Here is a 24,144-nt window from a genome sequence, read left to right on the forward strand (position 1 = left end):
TGAGTTTTCCAAATTTGCTGGCATATTGAGTGCAGCACTTTCACAGCATCATCTTCTAGGATTTGAAATAGCTCAACTGGAATTCCATCACCTCCAGTAGCTTTGTTTGTAGTGATGCTTTCTAAGGCCCACTTGACTTCACATTCCAGGATGTCTGGCTCTAGGTGAGTGATCACACCATCGTGATTATCTGGGTCATGAAGATCTTTTTTGGTTCGTGACATTGTACAGGAGACAGGGAGCAAGACCATCCCCTAGAAAAAGAAATGCAAAAAAGCAAAATGGCTGTCTGAGGAGGCCTTACAAATAGCTGAGAAAAGAAGAGAAACCAAAAGCAAAGGAGAAAAGGAAAGATATAAGCATCTGAATGCAGAGTTCCAAAGAATAGCAAGGAGAGATAAGAAAGGCTTCTTCAGTGATCAATGCAAAGAAATAGAGGAAAACAATAGAATGGGAAAGACTAGAGATCTCTTCAAGAAAATTAGAGATACTAAGGGAACATTTCATGCAAACATGGGCTCAATAAAGGACAGAAATGGTATGGACCTAACAGAAGCAGAAGATATTAAGAAGAGGTGGCAAGAATACACAGAAGAACTATACAAAAAAAGATTTGATTTGCATCTCTCTAATAATTAGCGATGATGAGCATCTTTTCTTGTGCCTATTGGCCATCTGTACGTCTTCTTTGAGAATGTCTCCCTAGGTCTTTTGCCCATTTTTCAAGTGGGTTGTTTGTATTGTTGTTGTTGTGGAGTTGTACGAGCTGTTTGTATATTTTGGAAATTAAACCCTTGTTGGTCACATCATTTGCAAATATTTTCTCCCAGTCCATAGGTTGTATTTTTGTTTTGTTTATGGTTTTCTTTGCTGTGCAAAAGCTTCTAACTTTGATTAACTCCCATTTGTTTATTTTGGCTTTTATTTCTATTGCCTTGGGAGACTGATCTAAGAAAACATTTATACGGTTTATGTCAGAGAACGTTTTGCCTATGTTTTCTTCCAGGAGTTTCATAGTGTCTTACACTTAAGTCTTTAAGCCATTTTGAGTTTATTTTTGTGTATGGTGTGAGAGTGTGTTCCAACTTCATTGGTATACATGTGGCTGTCCTACTTTCCCAGCACCACTTGTTGAAGAAACTGTCTTCTCTCCATTGTATATTCTTGCCTCTTTTGGGATGGTGACCCCTTACTGAGGGCACTGGGCAGGGGATAGAGACAGCTCCAGTGGCAGGGTCCTGACTGGTTTATTTGCAGCATACATGAGACACATTCAGAGATTCCTGGAAATAACTTAGTGGGGCATGGTCTGGAATATAGGGATGAGAGAGGGTGAGATACAGGTCACATTCTGCAGATTTTCCACTAGCTAATACAGCTCAGGAAGTGGGTGATATAGAAACTAATCTTTTCCAGACTAGTTCTTTTTTTTTTTTTTTTTTAATATAAGCATAATTGCTATACAGTATTGTGTTGGTTTCTGCCAAACATCAACATGTATACCTATGGCTGATTCATTGTTGATGTTTGGCAGACTAGTTCTTGAATGAATTCTATTATATGAATTTATTGGAATTAGATGACACCAATTCTTTGGAAGGAATGATGCTAAAGCTGAAACTCCAGTACTTTGGCCACCTCATGCGAAGAGTTGATTCATTGGAAAAGACTGATGCTGGGAGGGATTGGGGGCAGGAGGAGAAGGGGACGACAGAGGATGAGATGGCTGGATGGCATCACTGACTTGAAGGACGTGAGTCTGAGTGAACTCCGGGAGTTGGTGATGGACAGGGAGGCCTGGCGTGCTGCAATTCATGGCGTCGCAAAGAGTTGGACACGACTGAGCAACTGAACTGAATACAGGTTTGTCACCATTCTAGTTTCACAGGATAGGCAGTTTGCTTAGTATGGGTCCCCTCAAAATCGTCTTGAGACCAAATTTCCATGTAAATAGTTCATTAGTGAGTTAATTCTAAGAAACACTGCTGGGGAGTGGGGAGGTGAGCTGGAGAAAAGAAGGTAACAAATACAGGGTGGGTGATTATGCTAGTTAAGACTGTGGTCAACCTGTGTGCAGTATCACTGAGAAAATCCTGGGAAACCAATATAGAACACACACTTCAGTGTCAGCCCTCCTGAGAGATATGGGAGCTGGCATATTTATCCACCCACTCTTGTTATTCCCAGGGCAATGTTAATCCCTCAGCACCTCCAGTGGAAAGGGCTGCTCTGGCAGCCAAAGAAAGTCTGTGGAAGAAAATTGCAGGCACGGGCATTGGAAGCCAGATTAGTGTGCATGGAAGTGGTAAGTACGGGGATATGGGTGGGTTGCAGATGGCATCTGCTACACCAATGGTGTGGAAGTTCTTCTAGCTTTGTCTGCTGTTTGACATTGTTTTGGTTTACTGTTTGACATTGTTTGATGGATTTTCTTGCTGACAAACCTGAAAACCTCTACTGCCCACTCTGTTCCCATTTCCATTCTCCTTAATTTTCCATTTCACTCTTAGGCTATGTGCCTCATTTTTTCTAATATCTAAAATAAGAACAATATATTTTTATTTTTATTTATTTTTGACTATGCTGGGTGTTCTTTGCTGCATGTGGGCTTTCTCTAGTTGCAGCAAGTGGGGGCTACTCTTTTCGTTGTGGTGCGTGGGCTTCTCATTGCAGTGGCTTCTCTTCTTGTGGGGCACAGGTTCTAGGTGTGGGCTCAGTAGTTGTGGTTCCTGGGCTCCAGAGCACAGGCTCAGTAGTTGTTGCTCATGGGCTTAGTTTCCCCATGGCATGTAGAATCTTCCTGGACCAGGGATTGAACCCATGTCTCCTGCAATGGCAGGCAAATTCTTTATTACTGAGCCACCAGGGAGCCTCAGAATAATGTCTTTTTAACACTATTCTATGTACAGGCGTACCTGTTATATTGTCAGTTCAGTTCAGTTCAGTTCAGTCGCTTAGTCGTGTCTGACTCTTTGCGACCCCATGAATTGCAGCACGCCAGGCCTCCCTGTCCATCACCAACTCCTGGAGTTCACCCAGACTCACGTCCATCAAGTCGCAAATAATACGTGTTTTACAATTTGAAGGTTTATGGCAATCCTTTGTTGAGCAAGTCTGTTGGCACCATTTTTTCCAATAGCATTTGTTCACTTTGTGTCTTTGTGTTACATTTTGGTAATTCTTGAAATATTTCAAACATTTCCATTATTACTTGTTACGGTGATCTGTGATCAGTGATCTTTGTTACTATTGGAATTGTTTGGGGCACCATGAATTGTGCCTACGTAAGACAGCCAGCAGATAAATTGTTCATGAAAAGAGGAGTCAATCTATGTGGCAAATTTCATTGTTGTCTTATTTTAAGAAATTGCCACAGCCACCCCAGTCTTCAGCAGACACTGTCTTGATGAGTCAGCAGCCATCCACATTAAGGCAAGACCCTCTACCAACAAAAGATTAAAATTAGCTGAAGGTCCAGATGATGCTTAGCATTTTTAGCATTGAAGTATTTTGTAATGGAGATATGTATTGAATATAGTTTTTTTGAGATATCGTACTATTGCACACTCAGTAGACTATAGCATAGCTTAAACATAACTTTTACATGATTGGGAAACCAAAAAATAGGTGTGACTCGGTTTATTGAGATATTTGATTTGTTGTGGTGGTCTGAAACTGAACCCACAGTATCTCCAAGGTGTGCCAAGTTGCCTGTATTGAGGAACAAATTAACATTTGAAAAAGAATATGTCATCATGATCATGATCTGCCTCGTGAGAAATCTGTATGCAGATCAGGAAGCAACAGTTAGAACTGGACATGGAATAACAGACTGGTTCCAATCGGGAAAAGAGTATGTCAAGTCTGTATATTGTCACCCTGCTTATTTAACTTATATGCAGAGTACATCATGAGAAACGCTGGACTGAATGAAACACAAGCTGAAATCAAGATTGCTGGGAGATATATCAATAACCTCAGCTATGCAGATGACACCACCCTTATGGCAGAAAGCGAAGAAGAACTCAAGAGCGTCTTGATGAAAGTGAAAGAGGAGAGTGAAAAAGCTGGCTTAAAACTCAATATTCAGTAAACTAAGAATATGGCATCCAGTCCCATCACTTCATGGCAAATAGATGGGGAAACAATGAAAACAGTGACAGACCTTATTTTTTTGGGCTCCAAAATCACTGCAGATGGTGATTGCAGCCATGAAATTAAAATACGCTCCTCAGAAGAAAAGTTATGACCAACCTAGACACCATATTAAAAAGCAGAGACATTACTTTGCCAACAAAGGTCCGTCTAGTCAAAGCTATGGTTTTTCCAGTAGTTAGTGTATGGATGTGAGAGTTGGACTATAAGGAAAGCTGAGCACAGAAGAATTGATGCTTTTGAACTGTGGTGTTGGAGAAGACTCTTGAGAGTCCCTTGGACTGCAAGGAGATCCAACCGGTCCATCCTAAAGGAAATCAGTCCTGAATATTCATTGGAAGGACTGATGCTGAAGCTGAAACTCCAATACTTTGGCCACCTGATGGGAAGAACTGACTTATTTGAAAAGACCCTGATGCTGGGCAAGATTGTAAGGCAGGAGGAGAAGGGGATGACAGAGGATGAGATGGTTGGATGGCATCACTGACTCCATGGACATGAGTTTGGGTAAACTCTGGGAGTTGGTGATGGACAGGGAGGCCTGGCGAGCTGCAGACCATGGGGTCACAAAGAGTTGGACATGACTGAACAACTGAACTGAACTGATGTCATGATTTGTGCGCAAGAAGGGTTTTCTCTTTATATGGTCATACTTGTTTTGCCCTTGGCAAAGCGAAAACTTGGGGACCTTCTCTTCTGGGACATTTGAAAGCTGAGACTTGATTTAATAGATAAAGGCTGGGTTTGTCCTCTAAAGAAGTGTGTGTTTTATTATTTTTCTAATATTTTATCTGAGTTACTTTGATTATGTTCAAATTTGATAGTATAACTGTAAAACATACCTCATTGATATCTAATCATATTACATTTATTTTACTGTCTTTCATCCCTTAGCTTATCCCACAAATAGTTAGGGCAGAACATAGGGACTTTATGTTCCCCATGTTTATGTGGAACTTTAAATTCCCCAAATTTATGTGGCCACAGACACGCCCTGAACTTAGGCTGATCTCAGAGCCGTTTGTTGCCTCAGGAGACTGTGATCTTTTATATTCCTGGCGTTTTGTGTCCTGTGCTGTCTGTGTTGGCTGTTGATTCAATGAATTACTGCTTTTTGCTCTAAATTATTTAGGATGGAGATAGGGAGAGGGAAAAGGGAGGAAGAAGAAGGAGAGCTGCTCTTGTTGGCTTCTGAGTAACTGGTAATTATTGTAATGCCACTTTCCTATATATGCTCAAGCTGCACATGGTTGAAAAGTCCTTTTACAGACATTTAAAAATTTAATCTTCATAACTAGTACATAAAATGAGCAGGAAGAAAAGGACCTATTCAGAACAGGTTTGCACTAATACTTTGGAGGAGGTGAAGAAAAGGAGACTCAGAGAAACAGGATGCATGTAATGAGGCAGTAAAGTCATGCCATTTGTTCCCTAGAGAAGAAAGGACATGCCTGGTGGGGTTTATGTGATGGTCTTCATGCTTTATATGCAGGTGTGGTGAAGGGTGGCTGTACTTAGAGTTGAGCCAGTCTTGGCTATGGCAGTTTTGAGAGGAGTCATTTTGAGAAAGGCCTTGGCTCACCCTGAGCCCTGGTTTCTTCATTCTGCTGTCTGTAAGAATTAACAAGATGCATGTAAAAGCACTGTGCAAGCTGTAAAGTGCTGTATGTGATTCTATAGCTGATACTTCCCTGATGGTGAAGAGATGGTCTTGTAGAATCAGGATAGGAAAAAACATACTGAGAGTTGATTTCTTAACAAGCATTGTTGGGGATCCAGAGTTTCCTTATTTGTATGTTGAAGATTTGTCTGGTGGAAGATTGTTTGATTGTTTTTAGAAGTAAGATGACAACACTGGTTTATATTTGTTTAGTACCTTTGTTGACAGTGGTGGGATAATACTGAATATTTTGAAAGTACCTTCATCCAGATATTTTGGATAAAGCAAGGCTTTTGCATTATAGAATTGTTAGAAGATTTCCAGGTAATGGCAGGAAATTCCACTGTGTTGGGTTGTTGGGTTTTAAAAAATTCAGGATAGCATCAATGTTCAGCTCCTTAGTAGCTGTATGATCCAGGACTGGCTAGTCTGGTTTTTCATTTGTAAAAAAGGCTAAAAGTTCTCCTAGGGATCATTGTGAAGACTGAATTGAGACAATAGGTGAGGAAATTTCTCTGAAAACTATAGATAGCTCCATAAGTATAAGGAGGTAAAATTATTATCATTTCTCATGTTTAAAAAAATGAAACCAACAAGCAAATATTCAGTGATACAAGTTAGGATCAAACCAGAAATTAAGGAGATGTAGTTCAATATGGAGACACAGATTGCTGCTTTTTAAAAAAATTTATTTTTTAAATTCACAGATTGCTTTATGATAATGATTTCTTTCCATATGGTTTTGGTATGGGATGCTTACGGGCGATAAATGGGGAACTGTGCCAATGTGATGTATCTGCACAAGTTTATTTCAAGATTCATAACTTGCCTTTCTGGCAAGATACAAACTAAGAGTTTCATTTGAATCTGTTCAGCCTATTGTCTCTTTCAGACTTTGAAGACTATAAATAAGTCTGATTTACTCTTCAATAACTCTATAAAAAGGTCATAGGGTTAACTGAACCCCAGGTGGCAGCGGGTAGTGTAGGAGTTGAAAGTCTACAGTCCAGGTTCCCTGGGCGGGGCTGGGTGGCTCTCCATGTGGTGGATTTGCCACAACTCATGTCTGGACGTCAGCATTGTAGCATATGAAATCCAAGTTTATCAACTTACAGAGTATCGATCTTTCTCTCTGGAGTGGACTTCCATCATCCCTACTCATCACCTGACATCTAAGACCTAAATACCAAGTCATCAATTTTCAGGGAGAACTATAGTTACCAAGAAAATGAAAGTTTTCTAGTTAACATTTGAGAAGCCAAATTTCAAACAGAAAATTGCTTGATGACCTTGATATCCAAACCAGTATCACCAGTCATCTGATTGGAATATCAAAGGGTTTATTAGTCGAGTTTCTTGAGTGTATGCAACAAAATTCTCTTTTGGCTACCTAAGCAGAAAAATAGTTTATTAGAAGTTCTCAGGTAGTTCATAAGAAATGATGGGCAGGCTGGAGAACCAGGCTCAGAAGAATGAAACCAAGAGAGGCTATGAGTGGTGGCCGTGGCAGGGCATGCTGCCATCTGTTGAGTGTGTTGCTGTTGTCCCAACTCTGAGCAGCTGATGCAGCCAGTATCTACAGACTCACACTGCTGATACTCCTGCTGGTCTTCTGAAAATGCTCACATCACCGTGTGCAGCTTCTCAACTGTCCCCAAATCTTTGTTTCTCTCCTTCAAGATCCAAAGACCCAGGTTGGAGCATCTGGTTGCCGAATTTAGGTCATGTGCATCTACCCAGCTGGCATAACGCTAAGAGAGGAAATGCATGTCCCCAGATCCATGCTTCTCAAAGTATAGTCTGCAGACTGGTGCCAAGTTATGGACTGTTTTTATTTTGTGATGAGACAAAGGACTTGTGCTCAAATAGAAATCAATTTAGTGCTTTCTCTATTGAGAAAATTTATCTCTGGAAAAAGGGTCAGCTTTACCAAACAGGGTGCTCTATACAGAGCAGCACTTCTCTAGACTCCATGGTAGGAGGATCTGCCATCAGAGGGCTCCCCCCAAAGGAAGGGTACTTGGAAGCTGTGTGGTCAAAAAAGAACAAATGTTCACCATATGTGAGATCAAGCTGAGGAAGCCTGCTGCCTCTTACTCTACCATGGAGATGCACCTGCCGTCAGGAACGTGTGATTCCTGTGGATCGGGATGCACCTGGCTGGTGCTTGGTTGGTTGTGATGATACTGATTCTGGTGTTGCTTTCTTTTCTGCAGGGTGGGTATCTAGCTACCCTCTTGGGAAGGGAGAGGTGGAGGAGATAGTCTTCTGTCCATCTAAGTTGGCTTGTTGTGATTCCTCAGGGTGATGAGGAACCCTTGCTGAGATGACTATGGAGTGGCATCATCATCTATCCATTCCAGGTCCTGTTCTTTCTGTCTTCACCAAAACAAATACCCCCAGCACCTGCATGGAGGTGTGAGCAGTTCTTAATTCTGTAGTTCAGGAAATGATCCCAGTGCACAAAGTTGGGGGATGGTGTGAGAAGAAGAGTCATTGAGATCAAGTACGTGACTGACTGTCACTGGATCACAACAAACTGTGGAAAATTCTTCAAGAGATGGGAATACCAGACCACCTGACCTGCCTCTTGAGAAATCTGTATGCAGGTCAGGAAGCAAGTTAGAACTGGACATGGAACAACAGACTGGTTCCAAATCGGGAAAGAAGTATGTCAAGGCTGTATATTGTCACCTGCTTATTTAACTTATATGCAGAGTACATCATGAGAAACACTGGGCTGGAGGAAGCACAAGCTGGAATCAAGATTGCTGGGAGAAATATGAATAACCTCAGATACCCAGATGACACCACCCTTAAGGCAGAAAGTGAAGAACTAAAGAGCCTCTTGATGAAAGTGAAAGAGGAGAGTGAAAAAGTTGACTTAAAGCTCAACATTCAGAAAAGTAAGATCATGGCATCCAGTCCCATCACTTCATGGGAAATAGGTGGGGAAACAGTGGAAACAGTGGCAAACTATTTTGGGGGGCTCCAAAATCACTGCAGATGGTGAGTGCAGCCATGAAATTAAAAGATGCTTGCTCCTTGGAAGGAAAGTTATGACCAACCTAGATAGCATATTAAATAGCAGAGACATTACTTTGCCAACAAAGGTCCATCTAGTCAAGGCTATGGTTTTTCCAGTAGTCATGTATGGATATGAGAGTTGGACTATAAAGAAAGCTGAGCACAGAATAATTGATGCTTTTGAACTGTGGTGCTGGAGAAGACCCTTGAGAGTCCCTTGGACTGCAAGGAGATCCGATCAGTCCATCCTAAAGGAAATCAGTCCTGGGTGTTCATTGGAAGGACTGATGCTAAAGCTGAAACTCCAATACTTTGGCCACCTCACGCCAAGAGTTGACTCATTGGAAAAGGCCCTGATGCTGGGAAAGATTGAAGGCAGGAGGAGAAGGGGACGACAGAGGATGAGATGGTTGGATGGCATCACTGACTCAATGGGACAGAGGTTTGAGTAAACTCCGGGAGTTGGCGTTGGACAGGGAGGCCTGGTGTGCTGCAGTGCATGGGGTTGCAAAGAGTGAGATATGACTGAGCGACTGAACTGAACTGTACTGTGACTGAGGCTTGCTCGGTCCTTTGTATTATACATAGAGGCAACGTGCTCACTGTCCAAGCCATTGGAGTACATGAATGTCCCCTTGTTCTCTAGCTGTTCTACCTCTCAAGTCCTCTCTCTTTAAGAGCATCTCCATTGAAGGCCTCCTTTCTGGCACATGCCTGGGGATTGCTAACCCTCCCTGTAGAATAATAAAGCCCCTATCTCTTCTTGGGACTTTTGAATTCAGACTTCCCAGTAGTGTACTGGATGTGAGGAGCTTTTCTCTCCACTTCAGCTGGTACTACAGTGTGGGAAGCTCTGGTCCTGTGAATGGGGTGGGCAAAAAATGGCAAACTGCAGGTGATTTCCCTGTTAGGTTCCTAAAAATTGAACACCATTCTTCACCTAGGGCCCTAATCACCTTCCAAAGATGATTCGAAAATTGCCCAGTAATTGGCAACATGTTGTTATTCAGTCGCTCAGTCATGTCCAACTCTTTGTGACCCCATGGATTGCAGCGTGCCAGGCTTCCCTGTCCTTCTCCATCTCCCAGAGCTCAAGTTCATTTCCATGGAGTTGGTGATGCCATCCAACCATCTTGTCCTCTGAAATAGCTCAGCTGGAATTTCATTCATAGCAACATGGCTTTGGAGCTATTCCTTAACATGCTAGCTTACCCATCTTGAACTTCAGGGTGCAACCTCTCCATGACAGTGATGATGAATGACGCTACAGTGACGTTCTCTAAAGTTCAGTATTCTTCCTACCTCTAGCCCTGATAATGAAGGCAGGGAGTGAGGGGAAGCTTCAGTTCAATCCACGTTAACTTCCCACTCCCTTTACAGACAACAGTGCTCCATTTCACAAGATATGTTTACCCTCAATCAGATTATAGATGAATCTCGTGGTCTGTGAGCAATTCTTTGTCACTGAGATAACCTATTTGTTGTTGTTTAGTCCCTAAGTCGTGTCTGACTGTTTTGCAACCCCATGGAATGTAGTCCACCAGGCTCTTCTGTCCATGGGATTTTCCAGGCAAGACTACTAGACTGGGTTGCCATTTCCTTCTCCAGGGGATCTTCCCCACACAGGGAAGAAACCCACATTTTCTGCATTGACAGACAGATTCTTTATCACTAAGTCACCAGGGAAGCCCAGGAAAACCTATAATATTTTGATATTACAGATTAATCTGAGCTGCTTACCATGTACTCCATCCAGGTAGTAAGGATCATTACACATTTGTTCATTGCAATTTGAAAAGCTCTGAAAAATGCATGTTTAATGCTCTGGGCTTGAAAAAAGGAAGAAGGGGAGGGAAAAAAGAAGAGGTAAGAAGGAAAGAAAGACAAGAATCACGTAAATCTAGAGAATAAAAAATTATTTCTGTACCTTTTCAAGTGTTAAGTGGTGAGTAGCTTAAACTAATTGAAATTTTATGGTGTAATTACTTGCTTCCCCAGTGGCTTACATGGTAAAGCGTCTGCCTGCAATGTGGGAGACTGGGGTTCTATCCCTGCATTGGGAAGATCCCCTGGAGAAGGAAATGGTGACTTCACTTTCCTTTCCACGTTACTTGCCGTAAAATGGTTAACATCCTGTGTCTGCTGATGGACTCATGCCATAATGATTCATTTTCCTATGAGGAAAAGGACTGGAGTCCTATTAACTTTAGTCCCAGTAGTGCAGCCTCCTTCCAAAGGGATCTGCTTTGGTGAAGGGAAAATTTGTTTCCTGAGGCATTCTGAATGTGTTCTGGGCATTCACTGATCCTATTAAAAAGTGATCTTCTTTAGCTTCTGTGTCCCATAACCCCAGATTCAGTAGGCTGGATTTCACCGAGTTGATGGGTTTAAGCATTGGAGAAGGAAATGGCAACCCACTCCAGTGTTCTTGCCTGGAGAATCCCAGGGACGGTGGAGCCTGGTGGGCTGCCGTCTATGGGGTCGCACAGAGTTGTACACAACTGAAGCGACTTAGCAGCAGCAGCATTATGAAAAGGAAAGTGTAGTAAGTGACTCTAGGAGAAAGGGATGCTGAAGGAGAATGAGGATGGTTGAGGGAAGGAGAGCATATGAGGGAGGAAAGGAGGACGTGCATCACCCTCACATCTTATGGTAGGAAAGGAGCAGGGGGGACTCCGTCATCACAAGGTGCAAAATGTCTCTTTTACATTTATGGGGCAAAAATCAATGAGTCAATAAGCAAACATTTAAAGGAATATTGTGCATAGAATAACATTGGTGGTGGGCAGTTGGAGATGTTAAAATAGACACATGGAAAATTGCAACAGAATATTCTCTCTGGTAAATGGTAAAGGCTAAGTAGAAATAAGAAGTGTTAAGAGCTCTACGGGGTTAGTAAGTCAAACTGGAGGAGTCGAACCTTCCTTAGATGTTGAAGGATGAGATGATAATGTCAAGAACTGTAGAGGGGCTGGGAGTTTACCTTTCTAACAAGCTAGCCTACACATAGTTCTGTGAATGCTGGCGGAAGATATAAGACCCCCAGATCAGAGGCAAGGAACTTCATGGCTCACAGCAAACAAGCAGAATGAGTCAAGATTTTTTTTTTCTTATTTTAAAAAAGAAACTTATAGAAGGAATAATAGCAGGAAATAAAGAGACCGGGAAGTACAACTTGTTCCTGACACAGTAGAAAGTAGGAATCCAAATTGGGTTTTGACACAGCAGATGTGGCCCAGACAGTGGGGCTGCCTACACACACAATTATCTCTGAGTAGGGTTGGCTTCTGGCTCATTCCTTATTCCTCTTCCATGGCTTACTCCTGCTTGTCTTGGTGTCTGATTGCTACCGAGAGCCTTGGTTGAGCTGCTACATGAAACGTTGTGTATGAGGGGTTATTATCTAAAGGCCTGTTCTTTTTCGGGGTCACCTTCCCTTAGGCCAGCAACATCCAGTAATGTAGCCATGAACTTCATGTGGCTATTGAGCATTTGAACTGTGCCTAGTTTGGATAGAAATGTGTTGTAAATGTAAAATACACACAAGGTTTCAAAGACTTAGGAAAAGAAAGGAAAAGATCTCAATAGTAATTTTTATATGGACCACATGTTGAAATAATATTTTGGATATATTATTTAAGTGAAACACAAAATTAAAATTATTTTCACCTTTAAAAAATTTTTAAATTTCATATGTTAACAAGAAACATTAAATTCCATCTGTGGCTTGCATTTGAGGTACAATTCTTTTCTGTTGGGCAGTGCTGCTCAGGTGCATTTGAGAAATAGGGGAGGCTCCCTTGGTCCCTTCTTGTTATCCTCTAAGCGCTGTGTGACTGACTGTGCCATTGTGAACGATAGCTGAGCATGACCTGAACTGCAGATCTGTATTAAAATGCAGTCCTCCTGGATATACCCACACTGCTGCCTCTAACCAGAGTGTCCTCAGAAGGGAGGAGGAGGGCTGTGGTGAGGATTCACCTCCATTCATGATTCTGTCCCTCATTGCCCTTCACAGCACCCCCTCATAAGTAGATTTGTAGGTGAATCAGGCTTTCCTGAAGGGTCAAAGAGTACTAAAGGGAATTACAACCTGTGAAGGAAAGACCTTTAAACCAGAAGGCTATGATTCAGATTCCAGAGACATCACCCTGTTACTTTACCATCAACCAACCAAAAGAAATTCTATGAGCTGTAACCCTAACCCCAAATGTTGCCTTTAAAAACCCTTTCCTGAAAGCCATCGAGTTCAGATCTTTTGAGCATAAGCTGCCCATTCTCCTTGCTTGGCCCTGCAATAAATGCTGTACTTTCTTTCCCCACAGCCTGGTGTCAGTAGATTGGCTTTGCTGGGCTACAGGAGAGTGGACCCAAGTTTGGTTTGGTAACAACCACACACACACACACACACACACACAGATACAGACATTCTGGCTTAGCTTGGGTTTCCCCCCAAACAGACCCCAAGGCAAGGATTAGGGTGCAGATGGTTTGTTTTGGAGTTGATTCCAGGAAGAAAGGGAAGGTGGAAAGGCAATCAAAAGATGCATGGATGAGTGGGAAACCACTGTGGGCAACAGAGGCCCAAACCCTCTGAGGCTTTGAGAGAGGCTATGGTGCAGTGTCCTGAGGAGTAGGAAGTTGGGGTCTTTTATCTACCCACTCCCATCCTGGTACCTCCAGGATATGCAGGTGAGCGCAGTCCTTTAGTGGCCATTGGGACAGTCCTTTAGCTTATAAGGGAATTCTCTGCAGGGCACCTTTGGTATCTGCTACATTGCCCAATGGTACCAGACCCCTAGCAGGTGCTTAATCAATATTGATTGAATGACTGAATGAATGAATGAGTAAACACACATCATTTAAGGACAAGCCTTAGTTCCTAGATTACAGTCAAAACTTGGTGATGAGGAAGAGAGACTTTTCTTTACTGCCTCATAATTGTAAAGCTGCTCCTCTTTATTTATAATAGAGTTAGCACCTCATTTTATTATGCATCCACCCCTTGCCTTCTTTTTATGCCTTAAACCTGCCAAGAATGAGAAAAGGCTGAATCACTGATCCTCTTAATGACAACTCCTTTAGCTTCATGAAGACTGGAAATTAACTTACAAAGGCACAGTGAAGTTCTTAGATGGGAAATTGTACCATCCTCCCATGCCTGCTAGTGATGACTGGGAAGTTGGGCAGTGGGCTGATTGGTGTGTTATTAAATTATAGAATTGTTTATTTTGATATTTTTTTCTGCCTGGTTTTGGCACATTTTTACTGAGACTGAAAATAATGGAGTTCATGTGTAGAATGCAAGTCCTCAAATCACATGAATTGAGGCCAGATCTGCTGTGTGTGTGATATTCTTGGTGAAAGGCAGTGCCAAAAACACAGACCTGATTTAGGAAGACACAAACTAACTGTACATCGGGGACTCCTCTGACGATAGATATGACTTCCAGATATGTAGTAAAAGAGAAAAAAGATTATTTAACAAAAATTTATTGAGCATCAATTGTATATTAGCTATTGTGCTAACATTATGGCCAGCTATGACACAATAAAAAGAATCCACGTATAATACAGGAGACTCAAGTTATATCCCTGGGTTGAGAAGATCCTCTGGAGAAGGAAATGGCAACCCACTCCAGTATTCTTGCCTGGGAAATTCCATGGACAGAGGAGTCAGGTGGGCTACAGTCCATGGGGTCACAAAAGAGTCAGACACGACTTAGAGACTAAACAACAACAAATAGTGCATAGAGGTGTGAAATATCTCAAAGACAATGAAAGGCGCAAGCCTGTATAGAATCAGATAACCTGGGAAGATGTACCAGTGGCACACCCAGAAACTAATTTTTTTGGTCCATTTCAAAGTCTTTCACAAGTTTTGCTGACAGAAGTAAAGAAATATTATCTGAGCAGTCTATCAGGAAGCAGAATGTAGATTGCAGACTGGCCAAGTCTTCTAAATCAAAAGAAAAATGGTTTCTTGTGGCAATGCTGCTTGCCACTCAAGAGATAAATGAGTCATTTGGGATTGCATCGTTTAAGTACAAGAGTACTGATCTCAATGGGGGAAAGAATAAATGAAGGGAAATTTGATGAAATTAGCACCGGGGAGAGGAATAAGATCAATTTAGCAGACACTTCAGTTACAAACTGTTCAGCTAAAGATCAAAACTATTAAGGGAAAAAAAAGGAAGTTCATAAACCTTTCCTAATTCTTATTTCCTAATAGAGATTTTATAATGAATTTTGACATGAGATGGGATAAAGATTACTTTAATTTTTTATTTTTTAACAGCTGGATTGAGATACAATTCACATACCACACAATTCACCTAAAGTGTATAATTCATTTTTTGCTTATATTCCCAGGATGTGCAACCATAATCACAATCTAGTTTTCATTCCCTCTAGAAGAAATCTGGGTTGTACTAATAGTTACTTCCCATTACTCACCCCATCTGTCCTTCCTGGCACTAAATCACTAATTTGCTTTCTGTCTCTATAGGTTTGCCTATTCGGGACATTTCATATAAATGGAATTGTGTAGTATGTGGTATTTTCTGAGTGGATTTTTCATTAGCCCTTGCATGTTTCTACTATTCAGTATTTCATTCTTTTTATTACTGAATTATATTCTACTGCATGGATATGATATCCTGAGTTATGAGAACTATGTATTTGGTCTTCAGCTGTTTTCTTGCACAGAGCTCTTAAGACCCTTGACATTTCCTAACGGATGAGAGTAGCAAAGGGTCTTTGTGATGTTAATGGAATGACTTTTGGAAAGCACCTAAGGATGGGGGCTGGTTCCAGTGGAGCCAACAACTTGATTAGAGAGTGGGAACTTTCAGTCCCACCCCTGATCTCTTGGGAAGGGAGTAGGGCTGGAGGCTGAATCAATTGCCAATGGCCAATGATTAGTTAAATCTTTTAGTTAATGGTTTCCTGCCTATGTAATGAAGCCTCCTTAAAACCCCAAAAGAACTGAGTTTAAAGAGCTTCTGGGTTGGTGAACACATGGAGATCTGGGGAGAGTAGGAGGACACTTGGAGAGGGCAGGGAAGCTCCGTGCCCTTTCTTTGTCCCTCACCCTATGCAACTCTTCCATCTGGCTATTCCTGAATTCTAACCTTTTATAATGTCCTGGTGCTTTAGTAAATAAAACGTTTCCCAGTTCTGTGAGCCACTCTACCAAAGTAATTGAATCCAAGGAGGGAGTCATGGAGACCTCTGATTTATAGTCAGTTGCTCAGAAGCACAGATAACCTGGGGTTGCAGATGGTGTTTGGAGTGGAGGACAGGAGCATTCTTGTAGGACTGAACCTCTAACCTGTGGACTCTGAGGCTATCTCTGAGCAGATAGTGATGGAACTGAGTTGAGTTTTCGAGCACACTGCTGGTGCCCAAGAATTATGTGGTGTTGTGTGGGAAACCGACACACATTGGAATTGGGTCCAAGAACACTGAAAAAATGGATGTACCAAATTTTTAACCATTCATCAGGTGATGGACATTTAGAGTGTTTCCACTTTTTGCTTATTTTGATATAATGTTGTTATGAACATTTGTGTGCAAGTTTTTATGTGGAAATATGTTTTCATTTTTGTTGGATATATACCCAAGTGTAGAATCACTGGGTCATATCGTAACACAATGTTTAACTCTTTGAAGAACTGTAAAACTGTTTTCCAAAGCATTCTCATTGTGCATTCCCACCAGCAGTGTGAGAAAGTTCTGGTTTTTCTACATCCTCTACAATACTTGTTATTGTCCATCTTTTTGGTTATAACCATCCTAGTGGGTATGAAGTGATATCTTACTGTGGTTTTGATTTACATTTCCCTGATGACTAATGATGTTGACCATCTTGTCATGTGCTTATTGCTTATTTGTATGTCTCCATTGGAGAAATGTCTATTCAAGTCCTTTGCCCATTTTTTAGATAAATTACTACTAGTCTTTTTATTATTGAGTGGTAAGAGATTTTTACATATTTTAGATAACAGATATGTGATTTGCAAATGTTTTTCTCCCATTTTGTGGGTTGTTTCACTTTTTTAATGGTCTCCTTTGAAGCACAAAATTGTTAATCTTGATGATGTCCAATTGCTACTTTTTTCTTTTGTCATTTGTGTTTTTAGTGTCATATATGAGAAATCATTTCTAACCCAAAGTCATGAAGATGTACTCCTATGATCTCTTCTAAGTGTTTTACGGTTTTATTTCTTAGGGATCCATTTTAAGTTAATTTTTCTGTGTAGTGTGAGGTAGGGGTCCAACTTCATTCTTTTGCATATTGTCTTGGAACCCTTATAAAAAATCAATCGACCATAAATGTAAGGGCATATTTCTAGGCTCTAAATTGTATTCTATTAATCTATATATCTGCCCTTATGCCAGTACCATGCTATCTTGATTACTGTAACTTTGCAATAAAATTTGAAATTGGGAAATGTGAGTTCTCCAGCTTTTTCTTTTTCAGATTGTTTTGGTTATTATGGGTCCCTTGCATTTCCATACGAATTTTAAGATCAGTTGGTTAATTTCTGCAAAAAAAGCAAAAATAAAAGGCAGCTAGAATTTTGATAGGGATTGTGTTAAATTTATAAATCCAAAGGTTACTTTCAGGCTTAAGTAAAAAGATTTGCCAGACTGAATTATTTTTTTCTGATGTTTGAGCATTATCCATTCTCTTATAATCTATTAATACATTTATTTTACTTTATTAAGTAAAGTACATATGTTAAGACCTTTGCTGATAGCACACTGACATTGATTTATTTATAATCCACATTTCACAAGTGTTAAATCTCCCCTCACTGCTGCTGCTAAGCTGCTAAGTCGCTTCAGTCGTGTCCAACTCTGTGCGACCCCATAGACGGCAGCCCACCAGGCTTCCCCGTCCCTGGGACTCTCCAGGCAAGAACACTGGAGTGGGTTGCCATTTCCTTCTCCAATGCATGAAAATGAAAAGTGAAAGTGAAGTCGCTCAGTCGTGTCTGACCCTCAGCGACCCCATGGACTGTAGCCTTCCAGGCTCCTCCATCCATGGGATTTTCCAGGCAAGAGTACTGGAGTGGGGTGCCATTGCCTTCTCCGATAATAGCATAGTTTTATAAATTATATACAGAAAGACAAAGGATGGGTAGAGGGCGGTAAGATTTGTTATAGAAATAGTGTAGCACAGCCTGGTAATACAAAAAAAAAACCTGTCTTTTGACTGTATATTCATGTTCTAATGTGCTTCATCAAGCAGAAGATGTTAAATAGATTGGTGGTTTTCATTGAGCTTTTGCTATAATTATGTAAATAGATATAATGAATTTTAATGCCAAAAATTGTTTTCAGGGAAATTAAATTGCTTTTTTATTCAGATGTTATGAAATGGGAAGTGCTGTATTAATAGAATATTTTGAATGAACCCACTATAATCATTCCAAACTCCAGAAAAGCAAATGTTTTTGAATGAAAAAAAATAGTTACTTTTTATAGAATGATAAACCCAGAGGATATTTCATATATATCTGAGATTGTGCTTAATTTCATAAAGAAATTGCCAGATCAAATAATTATTTAAGATGCTATTAATTAGTCTTGAATTAAAAAGCAGTTATTACAGACATAAATGTTAAAAATAGTTTTCACAAAACTGTCAGTCATGATCCTTCTGTCAGGCAAGTGTATGCTCCTCAGTTCTGTCTCGTCACAACAAAGATTTGGAGTTACTGACATTAAAGCCCTCAACATGTCACAGCTCTTGGGTCTTGGACAAACCATATTATAGCTCTTAGACAAATCAGTGTTACAGCTCTATTTTATTTAGAAAATAGCAAGAGAATCCATCCTCGAAGTGTGAGGGCATGCCAGCCCAAAGATGCGAAGACAAGAGAGTGGAGGAGCGTGCCAGCGTACGGAAGAGAGAGAGAGGGAGAGAAAGAGCGCACGCACGAGGGGTAGAGAGAGAGAAAGTGCTTTGGCTCCTCCTTTTATATGTTTTTTCCTCCCCCTGGGCCTGCCCTATGCAAATTGGGCTTAGCCAGGAGTGCTGTTTGTTCTACCTGAGGTCTTTACTCCAGTGGTTCTCGGACCTTCCTTTGACCTTCCTTTGTTCTATTTTTGAAGGCTTTTCCCTTCCTCGTCTTTTAGCCTCCGCCATTTTGGACTCCTTTTCCCTATTTTAACTACCTAACACTTCCAAGAAAGTGAAAGACATTTAGGCTAGCAAGACAAACTCAAAATATCTGTGACCCAGACTGGTTTGGGTTTGAAACAGGTGGGTCCTCCAGGAGCCTACAGAGAGAGGAAGACGGGCATTATGAACCCGGAAGGACATGGGTTTGTATATATGACCCAAAAGGAAAGAGGGATTAACATCTGCAACATGGTGCATTAAAAAGGACATAGATTTGAACTGAGTTGTCATTAAACTGCTTAGCACTGGCTGGACTTCTGTAATCAGGAAAAAAAAGAACAAAAACTTGTTTTCCATAAGATAGAGGCATTTGATATTATACAACTGTGAACTATAAGAATACCTTGGGAGCATGGCAGCATGAATGACTGGGAAGAGGTCTCATTTCTGTAATTAGGAAGGTGATGTGTTTTGCTCAGAAAGGAGCTTAGATTCAGTAGGGCTCAGGCACTGAGGCAGTGGGTCTGTCATGCAGCCTGTTCAAAGGTATTCTGTCAGTCCTGGTGCATGTGAGTGCTAAGTCGCTTCAGTCATGTCTGACTCTTTGCAACCCCATGGACTGTAGCCTGCCAGGCTCCTCTGTCTATGGAATTCTCCAGGCAAGAATACTGGAGTGGGTTGCCATTTCCTGCTCCAGGGGATCTTGCCCCACCCAGGGATTGAACCCACGTCTTTTAAGTCTCCTCCATTGGCAGGTTGGTTCTTTACCACTAGTGCCACTTGGCAAGCCCACGTAAGGAAGGCTATGTGTCATGGCATGTAGAGGCTAAGATTTTCCCAAGCATATGTGACCGGTGGTGGCTCATTTGGTTCCTACTCCTCCTGCTTGTGGTAACAAGGTTCCTCACGATGTCTTACCTTGAACATGACTAGATGGTGCTGAAAGTATTGGCACATTTGGTTGGCTTAGACAGGGATGATATTTCTTATTGGGGTTAATAGAATCAGGTGGAAACATTGTTCATTCAATTATTAATTGAAAAGAAACATGGGGCACTACAATATATTAGATCATATGTTAGAATTTGGAGATGTAGGGATGAATGGGTCTTAGGATTTCTGGTCTGGTGGGGGAGACCCACATTTGTGGGGGAATAAAACTTGCTACCCCCAAATATCTCTTTGGCATGTAGATCATTTTGAGTTGAAAACACTCAAGGCTCAAAAGACTCAGGAGGAACTTTTGACCTTCCCTCTAGCTGCCTAAAGATCATAGATAGAGGACTTGTTCCAGGAAGGAAACTGTCTCCATAGATAACCATAGTATGAACCAGGTATGCAGACAGGGAGGAATGCAGCAAAATCTGTTAAAATTCTTCTCTCTGTCCCAATGTCTCTGCATGGCCTAACAAACCTTTGTTTAGAAAATGTTTGCTTTTCCATCTCCATGTCAGTTGCCTTTCTCCCCTTTGATGTCCAAAATGCCTACTCCCAACATCTTCTTTTATCTTTAGCTGAAGATAGCACAAAATTTAAGGGTTTCAGCCATTTTGATGAGGTGCTCAGTTTTCCTGGGTCTCTCCCATGTATAAATGCTATTAAACTTCTATTTAATTTTCTCCTATTAATCTGCCTCATGTCAATTTAGTTCTTAGACCAGTCAGAAGAACCTAGAAAGGTAGAGGGGAATTTTTTTCCTTCCTGACACCAGATTTCTGGAAGAATACTGCTATCATTCATTGAGTGAAGGATTAAGGGAGGAAGGATAAGTTTTGGGGGACAACGAATTCCATTTTGGAGATGGTGAGTTTATGAAGCCTGTAGAGCATCTGAGTAGAAAGGAGAAAAGTCCAAGTGGAAAGTCTAGATTTGTGAGTCATCATTTTACAAATGCTAGTTTAAGTCAATGACATTGATAAAGCCATGCTGAGATTCTATAGTGTAAGGAAGAGAGAAGGACTAGAGTTGAATCCCTGGAGAATCTTTTCATTTCACTGGTGACATCTGATGAATGCTATTGTCTGAATACACGTTTGCTCTCACATCATTGAATTTGCATTTGAAAAGCATGAATAAACTTGCAAAACACATTCAAGAGGAAATTATCACAGCAAATGTAGGCACAGGATGCTTTGAAAGTAAAATTTAAAATTCAGTTCAATAATAAAATCCAAAGTATCTTCGGAATCGAAGAGGAAGTTAGAGGATTAACTATATTAAAGGAGTAATATAGATAAAATGGTCAGAGCTTGTGAACCCAAAGTAAGCTCTGATAACTTTCACTGTTCTTATGGAAACAATGGGGCATAATATTTGAAACTGAAACTCTTTGGAATACATCAGTACAGTTGCTCAGTTGTGTCTGACTCTTTGCAACCCCATACACTGAAGCATGGCAGGCTTCCCGCATGGTTGAGATCAATATAGAACACTCCAGGCAAGAGTACTAGAGTGGGGTGCCATTGCCTTCTCCGCCAAAAACAAAAGGACAGTTCAAACATAAAAACTTAGTAACACTAAGAGGTTATCTGGGATCCAGATATGTTGATATCTTTGACTGAAGCGGGTTGAATTGATAAACAGATCTCAGTTTTCTATGGCAGTATAATAGATTCCCTCAAAACTTAACGGCTGAAGACCATAGCAATTTAGTATTTCTCATGGGTTTTCTGAGTTGCTTGAGCTCTGCTGGGTAGTTCTCCTGCTAGATACAGTGTTCCTGTATTCAGCTGGAGTGGTTGGGGGATGAATAGCTGGGCCTCTTTCTTCTCATTTAGTGGCCTAGCCTGAGATTTTTAACCTGTTGACTGATTCCCCAAAAGGCAAAAGCCGAAATTACAATTCTTCTTAAGATCTTAAAGCTCTTGTAGTTCTTAGGAGTACTAGAAGTCACTTCTGCCTCATTCTACTGGCCAAAGCAAATTACAAGATCAGTCCAAGAGAAAATGGCTCCACTTCTTGATGAGAGGAGTGGTATGTGTGTACAAGAATAAGGGAATTTTTGGTGGCTGAATTTGGAAATGATCCACAAGAGTGGATTTCTCTTTTCAACTAGGCCACAAGTACTTACAGTCTTCCGCAGGACACTCAAGCAGGACATTATGCTTGGTCCTCACTTCAGGTGAATACTAAGAGTTCTTGAGGGAATTATACTCATAGAACTTTTAATATATTTTGCCAAATAAGTCTACTGAAAGGGAAGTTTGTAAACACTTTTAGGACCTTTTTAAAACAGACCTTTGCCACTAGTTGTTACCTAATTTTCTGTCTTCTTCCATCCTCTTAATATTTGCCAGCTTTCTTTCAGAATTTATCTTAGTCTTCTAATAAAGTTAAGAAAGTGTTATATTGTGAAATTGTATGAGAACATCTTTTCCAGGTACATGCTAAGAGTGGGGAAGCTGGAAGTAGAGGAAGAGAAGTAGGCTGAGAGGGTCATTTCAAGGATGGCAGAACAAGTAGTTTTATGACACGATATATGTTGTTTACTAGGTATTCTTCTTTGGGTGTGAAGTAAGTATGCACCTCTATCAGGAACCTGGAGCTTAGCAACAGGCCTCAAGCAGATAAAGAAAGCTTGAAAAAGAATAAGGTCAGATTTGTGAATATTGAGTTTTCCTGGGTGCTGAAGAACATGCAGAGCTTGATGACCACAGAGCTTAGGGTCAGACAAGGAATTGGAAGAATGGTTTCAGATGAAAGTGTGACATTTAGGCATAGCCTTTGGCCTTTTCTTGCCTACAACAGAGTTTGTAGCACAGACTTTGTGATATTTGGTGTGGTGGAGTGATACATGGTATGGTTGATGGAAAAGAGAAATAGTCAAGGGAGAAGGATGGTGGGAGTGGACAGCAGAGATGTCAGAGTAACTTCCCAGGTTCAATAGGGAAAAGCTCCTGGGAGTTTGGGGATGCCGAGAATTGGAGAGGAGAGAGGGGTTTAGTGAGAGTTGTATGCTGTATGCTCAGTCACATCAGTCATGTCTGACTCTCTGTTGCCCCATGGACTGTAGCCCACCAGGCTGCTCTGTCCATGGAATTTCCCAGGCAAGAATACTGGAGTGGGTTGCCATGCCCTCCTCCAGGGGATCTTCCCAACTCAGGGATTGAACCTGCATCTCCTACGCCTCCTTCACTGCAGGTGGATTCTTTACCACTGAGCCAACTGGGAAGCCCTGTATGCTCTGTATTGAATTGAATTCCCTTATGTAGGGATCGAAGTTCCTGTATGGAAGATGCTTCTTTAACAGTAGGACACTTCAGGCATACTGCTTCAGTGACATTATCTAGCTTAGGTAATTCTGGACTCCAAATCCTTACTTGGGAAAATTGACTTTTTGTGTTATTCTTACCTTTATTGTTTGATTTATCTTAGTGATTGCTAATGTAATTTTGGGAAATGTCTGTCTCCACTCTGCCATGGAAATACAAAGAAAAAGACTCTGAGTTGTTTTCAGCTAAAGAGGATGAGGGAGAAGCTTCAGAGGCCATCAGAATGAGGGAACAGGAAGGTGAATGCAAAGCCCAGGGGTGAGCAGGTTAATTTCTTATCACAGTTAGCAAGTTTTTCTGTGCCTCTGAGAGTTTTATCTGAGTGCTGTGTTCTTATAGCAATAGTGTGCAGCTGCAGTGAAGGGAGACTGTGTGTAGTTTGAAAGAATTCCATGTGTGATGCTGACATTCTCCTCCTCCCACCCCGTTTCATATCCAGCAGCAATACAGATTCTCCACCAACTCAGAATAACATTTAAACTCAGGGAGCAAACATTTGAGAACCTTCTTAATGTGACCATAGATGGCCTGGCCTCCTAGCTGAACTCATTACTGTGGCCAGGTTAGGGTCTCTTGAACACCAGGCCCCTCAGACTCCTCCTCAGCCCCACTGCTCAGCAAAAATGTGCTTGACTCTTTGCCTTCATATACTGCCTACCAAAGGTTTGCCCATTCTTTAAGGCCCCACTCAGGTCCTTCTTCTTTTGTGGAGCTGTCCATAAATGCTCCAGCCACACTGGTTGATTGGACTTTGTTTCTGAATGGTTGAATGGGACCTAAGTGGAGCCAGTAGTGGGGAGAGAAGGCTGGGAGTACAGAGAAAGAAACAGATTATTTACGTGAAAACCTGTTGACAACTTCCTATAGTTTAGTTAGTCTAATGACATCAATGCTTT

General features: G+C 41.2%; 1 pseudogene; it reads left to right on the forward strand.

The window, feature by feature from the left end:
- Positions 1–24,144, forward strand: part of LOC109555043 (dual specificity protein phosphatase 18-like) — a 226,765-nt pseudogene that overhangs the window by 52,792 nt on the left and 149,829 nt on the right.

The sequence above is a fragment of the Bos indicus genome, chromosome X, assembly GCF_029378745.1.
Source record: "Bos indicus isolate NIAB-ARS_2022 breed Sahiwal x Tharparkar chromosome X, NIAB-ARS_B.indTharparkar_mat_pri_1.0, whole genome shotgun sequence".
Lineage (NCBI taxonomy): Eukaryota > Metazoa > Chordata > Mammalia > Artiodactyla > Bovidae > Bos > Bos indicus.